Source organism: Oryctolagus cuniculus, chromosome 1 (genome assembly GCF_051225735.1).
Source record: "Oryctolagus cuniculus isolate XC-2025 breed Fujian yellow rabbit chromosome 1, ASM5122573v1, whole genome shotgun sequence".
NCBI classification, from domain to species: Eukaryota; Metazoa; Chordata; class Mammalia; order Lagomorpha; family Leporidae; genus Oryctolagus; species Oryctolagus cuniculus.
Window position 1 is genome coordinate 228,673,317 of NC_142867.1, and position 6,684 is coordinate 228,680,000.

General features: G+C 44.2%; 1 protein-coding gene across 6 annotated transcripts in view; it reads right to left on the reverse strand.

Annotated features, from left to right (window-relative positions):
- The window catches only part of NR6A1 (nuclear receptor subfamily 6 group A member 1), a 260,240-nt gene that overhangs the window by 20,557 nt on the left and 232,999 nt on the right, over positions 1 to 6,684 (reverse strand). The window lies entirely within an intron of this gene.

The following is a 6,684-nucleotide window of genomic DNA, read 5'->3' on the forward strand; positions in this document are numbered from 1 at the left end:
AGGCAGAGAGCTTATTTAAGTCTACCGGGGATTCCCAGGACACTCTAGACAAAAATCTGTACTCCCTCTCCTCCACCATAATATTCCAGGTCTCTCACTAATCTTAGGACAGCCTGGCTGCTTGCCTCCTAACACTGTGGCCCCCCATGGCCTTCCTCTTGCCTACTTACCCTACTCTCAAGCCACAAGGCCTCTGGGTTCTTCAGCAGTCTTCTTTGTCCGTGAGCCTATTCTTTCTTACCCTGGAAACACTATTCCTCAGTGATAATATCCTACTTGACCTTTTAAGACCCAATTCAGATGTCTCCTCCTATATGAAGCTTTCTAGGCTGTTTTAGTTCCTTCTTCCATCCGTGAATTCTGGGACAGCATCATTATCGAGGGAATTCTCGAGCCAGACTACCTTTGTTCAAACCTAGGTTCCGTCACTTCTAGTTGTACAATCTGGGGCAAGTCACCCAACTATTTGAACCTAACTCCCTTTATCTGTTTTTTTTTTTTTTTTTTTGACAGGCAGAGTGGACAGTGAGAGAGAGAGAGACAGAGAGAAAGGTCTTCCTTTGCCGTTGGTTCACCCTCCAATGGCCGCCGCTGCAGCCGGCGCACCGCGCTGATCCGATGGCAGGAGCCAGGATCCAGGTGCTTTTCCTGGTCTCCCATGGGGTGCAGGGCCCAAGCACCTGGGCCATCCTCCACTGCACTCCCTGGCCATAGCAGAGAGCTGGCCTGGAAGAGGGGCAACCGGGACAGAATCCGGCGCCCCAACCGGGACTAGAACCCGGTGTGCCGGCGCCGCAAGGTGGAGGATTAGCCTATTGAGCCACGGCGCCGGCCCTAACTCCCTTTATCTGTATGGTACAGAGAACAATAGTCTCTACTTTACAGGATTCTTTTTTTTTTTTTTTTTGGGGGGGGGGGGGAGGACAGGCAGAGTTAGAGAGAGAGAAACAGAGAGAAAAGTCTTCATTCCATTGGTTCATCCCCCAAATGGCCGCCATGGCTGGCGCTGCACCGATCTGATCTGAAGCCAGGAGTCAGGTGCTTCCTCCTGGTCTCCCATGTGGGTGCAGGGCCCAAGCACTTGGGCCATCCTCCACTGCCTTCCCGGGCCACAGCAGAGAGCTGGACTAGAAGAGGAGCAACCAGGACAGAATCTGGCGCCCCAACCAAGACTAGAACCTGGGGTGCCGGCACCGCAGGCAGAGGATTAGCCTAGTGAGCTGCAGCACCGGCCTACTTCACAGGATTCTTAAGATGGTTAGCTAATACGTACAACATGTTTAGAAAAAGGCCTGGCACATAGCAACAATTATGGAAAAGCTAATAATGACACCACCACCATCATCATCATCATTGCTTTTTAAAAAATATTTATTTACTTGAAATGCAGAGTAACTAGAGAGAGAGAGAGAGAGAGAGACAACGTAAGAGATCTTCGATCTGCTAGTTTACTCCTCAAATGGTTAGTTCACTCCAGGTCTGGGCTAGGCCAAAAGTAGGATGGAAAACTTCATCCAGGTCTCCCACAATGGTGGCAAAGGCCTAAGTACTTAACCATCTTCAGCTAACTTCCCAGGGGCAACAGCAGTAAGCTGGATTGGCAGCAGGGTAGACAGGATGTAAACTGGCACTCTGATGTGTGATGCTGGCATAGGAAGGGGTGGCTTAACCCACCATACCACAATGTTGGCCCCAGATTGTTCTTGTTTTTTATAGCACTAAAAATATTCTCTATAAAACTTACGTGATAGGACCTAGAAACTAAGTACCTAGTTAAACACATACTGAATGAATAAACAAATGTTCATTTATGAAGTACTGATCATGGACCATCACGTGGATTTTTTTTTTTTTTTTTTTTTTTTTTTAGTAAAAGCATTCCCGGGCCTATTAAACAAAAGAATAAATTGACTTGCCCAAGATTACACTGTATTCCCACGTTCAGGGTGGAGTTTAAGGAAGAGACAAAGTATCTAAGTATTCAGTCTAGTACTCTAGCTACATACATGAATAAACTACTTCTACAAAGCATCTCACTTCCCAGGTAAAGCCTAACAGGCTAAACTCAAAACACAGAGTGCTAAAAAGGAGGGGCTGGATGAGTTTTTATTTGCTTTTCCTACAGAAACCTGGGAGACATTTTCTCCCAAGTCTGCCTCACTCAAACCTGTATTCTTCTCTTGCTTCAGCAGTCTGTGAGGCAATTTCGAACTTCCTTGATCATAAACACAAGTGCCTTCAGAAAGAACTGGAAGCCATCTAGTACACAGGACTTGGAGGGAAAACAAGAAACATTCAACTAGCTGGTCTAGAATATCTTGGATTAAATGTTAAACTGGACATTTGGGGGCAGGTGTGTAGGCTAGTAGTAAAATGCTAAGTAAGACACTCTCATCCCATATTAGGTTCAATAACCGCTTCCAGGTCCAGAATCCAGCTTCCTGCTAATGCCTCTGGGAAGCAGCAGTGATGGCTAAGTAGATGGGTTCTTCCATTCACATGGGAGACCTGGATTCAGTTGCTGGCTTTGGCCTGACCCGGTACTGAGCATTGTGGGCATTTGGGGAGTGAACCAGTAGATGGGAGCTCTTTATTTCTTCCTGCTTCTCAAATAAATAGAAATTTAAAAATAAAGTGGAGGGGGCTGGCACTGTGGTGTGGTGGGTTAAGCCTCCACCTGTAGCTCCAACATCCCATATGGGTGCCAGTTTGAGTCCCAGCTGTAGCTGTTCCACTTCCAATCCTACTCCCTGCTACTGGCCTGGGAAAACAGAGGAAGAAGGCCCAAGTGCTTGGGCCCCCTAACCCACATGGGAGACCCAGAAGAAGCTCCTGGCATTTCCATTGTGGCCATTTGGGGAGAAAACCCATGGATGGAAGATCTCTTTCTTTCTCTTTCTCTCTCTCCCTCTCCCCCCATCTATAACTCAATTTCAAATAAACAAAATATATCTTTTAAAAAATAATAAAATAGAGGTTTTCTTTTAAACTCAAGGCATGTAAAGTAAAAACAAAAAATCTTTGGGGTGGTGGTCCTTAGCACTCTGACATCATTGTTTGCATTTCGCAAGACATGTGAAGACAAACTCTTAAGTCACCTACTGAGGTCCTGACAAAAGCAGCCTTAGTTGTATTTGTGAGAACAAGACCAGGAACCCTGAGCAGATGGAAATACCTGGGCTGTGTAAAAGGGTCAGTCTTGACGAAGTTAGATTACTTCAGCTCCAAGCCAAAATTGTATTGCAACTGTCTCCCCCTGTGATTCCATGGGACACCAGGCAATCACTGATGAATTAAAGAGGGAATGGGACATGTTGGGATGGGAGTGCTTCAATATGGGTTCAAATTTTGCTTGTCAGCTGGTTCCTGTTGGACAAACCACTTATTTGTAAAGTCTCCTTATTTGTAAAGTAGAGCTAATATCAGCTCCTTTGTAGTTCATGGTTCTCTTACGTGCTGAAGCAAAGTTTGACTTGGACAGACTGAGGAGGTTAATTGAAGCTAAAGTTATAAAGTGTAGGTGCACAATAGGTGCTCAATAAACAGAAATGCTATCCCTTCTTGTATTTTATTATTAAAAATAACTGAACTCAATTATGGACTTGTAGATCACAGCTCTCTCTGCTTAACATACCACTATAAACAGTAGACTAGTATGATATGCCTTATATAAAAAACTCAAATGCAAGAAACAAGTGTAATGGGCTTTTCTGAATATTGGCATCTTCAGTTCTGGAGACGTAAGAAACTGAAGATCCCCTGTATAACAGAGTCACATGCAGTATGCAAAAAACAACAGATATCACTAAGAATGGGTAACACTTTATCCCAATAGATAAACATTCCTCCCAATGGATACATTTTCGCCTGCATTTAAATATAAAAGAAATGAACACAAATAAAAGTCATAGATGAAGAGCCTGTAGCTGTTATATTCAAAGGTGAAAAACCGAAAGCTTTTCCTCTAAAGTCAGGAACAAGAGAAGGACTCCCACTCTTGCCACTTCTATTCAACACACTATAGGAAGACCTAGTAGAGCAAACAGGCAAGAAAAAGAAATAAAAGGCATTCAAGTTGGAAAGGAAGAAGTAAAATCACATGACTGCAGATGACTTGATATTATATAGAGAAAACCCTAAAGATTCCAGAAGTTTTAAATTATTAGTTAGAATTAATAAATGAATTCAGCAAAGTTGCAGCATATAAAATCAACACACAAAAATCTGCTGCAATTTTATACTTACACGCTACCAATGAACAATTCAGAGAGGAAATTAAGAGTCTTACTCATAATAACATCACAAAGGAGAGAATACTTAGAAATGAACTTAACTGAGAAAGATGAACATATGGAAAACTACAAGGCATTGCTGAAAGAAATAAAGAAGACAAACTAATGGAAGGCATCTCATGTTCAAGGATTGGAAGACAATATTGTTAAAATGTACTGCCCACAGCAATCTACAGATTCAATAAAACTCCTACCAAATTCGATGGCAATTTTTGCAGAAATAGAGATCATCCTAAAATTCAAAGGATTCCAGCACAACACAGAGAAAGGACAATAAAGCTGGAGGCCTTCCACTTTGTCTCAGAGACTTCACAATGTAACAAAGCCACAGTATCCAAGACAAGGTGGTACTGGGGTAATGTCATACAGACCAACGGAACAGAAGAGCAAGTCAGAAATAAACCCACACGTAATGACAAATGTGCCAAGCTTCACAATGGGTACAGTGCAGTATCTCTGACAAACAATGCTGGGAAAACTATATCCTCATGGCCACCCCCTACTCCAGCCAAAAAAAAAAAAAAAAAAAAAGAAGAAGAAGAAGAAGAAGCTTTACCCTCATTTTAAACCATACACAAAACCAAGTTTCTGAATTATCCTTGCTGTTCCAACATGAATGAACCTTGAGGATCTTACGCTAAATGACATAAGCTAGTTACAGAAGGGTAAATATTGCAAGAGATCACTTTATAAAATATCTAAAGTAGTCAAACTCAATGAAGAAAGGAGAATGGTGATTGCCGGGGTGGGGGTGGGGATGGAGAGTGAGGAGTGGGTTTCAGGCATGCAAGATGCCTATGTTCTAGAGATCTGCTAACAGTGTACCCACAGTTAACACTGTACCGGACACTTGACCACCTGTTAGGGTGAGCATTTAGTCTAGCAGTTAAGACACCTGTTTCCCACACTGGAGCACCTGGGTTGGTTTCCCAGCTCCAGCTACTGACTCTAGTTTCTTGCTAATACAGACCCTGGCAAGCAGTGGTAATGGCTGAAATGGCTGGAATGCTGTAGCCATGTGGGACACTTGGATTGAGTTCCCTGTTCCTCATTTCAGCCTGGCCTAGGCCAGGGCATCACAAACATTAGCAGGGAGCTGGACTGGAACTGGAGCAGCCAGGACTCGAACCAGTGTCCGTACAGGATGCAGGCACTTCAGACAGCAGCTTAACCTGCTACACCACAGCACTGGCCCCCTCAATAACCCTTAAGTCAGGCTCCTTGCCCACTAGTGTGTGGGTTCATTTGATGGGTGGGTCATATATTTATCCAATTCTCCATCCTCGTGGAGTTCATTTGCTGGCAAATAAGAACAAGGGGAAGAGGCTGGCCTCCTAACGGCTTTCCTTACAGATAAAAAAAATTTGAAGTCTATCCTTTAGAGGACTGACTCCAAATTCAAGAAATCTGTCCAGTTCACACCACTTTACTCCATGTACCCAATGTTCCAGCCTGACTGAACAAACTCTTTGTCATTCCTCAAAAAGTCATCACTGGTGGCTGGTGTTGTGGCACAGTGGGTAAAGCTGCCACCTGTGATGCTGGCATCCCTTAGTGGCATCAGTTCGTGTCCCAGTGGCTCTACTTCTGATCCAGCTCCTTGCTAATGACCTGGGAAAGCAGCAGAAGATGGCTCAACTATTTGGCCCCCTGTACCCATGAGGAGATCCAAGTGAAGCTCCTGGATCCTAGCTTCTGGCTTTGGCCTGGCCCAGTCCTGGCTCTAACTCTGACTTTCAAATAAATAAATTTTTAATATTCTTTTAAAATGTTTTATTTATTTGAAAGACAGAGATACAGAGAGAGGTAGAGACAGAGAAAGAAAGAGGTCTTCCGTCTGCTGGTTCGTTCTCCAAATGGCTGCAACAGCCAGAGCTGAGCTGATCCACAGCCAGGAGCCAGGAGCTTCCTCTAGGTCTCCCACATTGGTACAGGGGCCCAAAGACTTGGCCCTCCTTCCACTGCTTTCCTAGAAGCATTAGCAGGGAGCTGGATCAGACGTGGAGCAGGTGGGACCTGAACTGGTGCCCATGTGGGATGCCAGTGATGCAGGCCAGGGCTTCAGCCTGCTGCGCCAAAGCACTGACCCCTCTTAAAAAAAATTAAGAAATTCAACCTTGATTCTTTTCAGTCTATCATATCTAGCAAGAATAAAAGATGCCTTCCACAACTTCCCAACACAGTTAATTCCTCTTCCTCCTTCAGAACTCAGTTCAAACTTCACCTTCTCCAGGAAACCTTCCCTGAGGGTCCCCTGCCCCAAACTATGGCTCTAGTCCCTCCCTTCTGCTCCCTGGGCATCCTCTATTATTTCTCACTGTGCTTTGATGCCTGACTCTTGTACTACACTGGGTCCACAATATAGAGCCTGCAGAGTAGGAATTTAATAAAT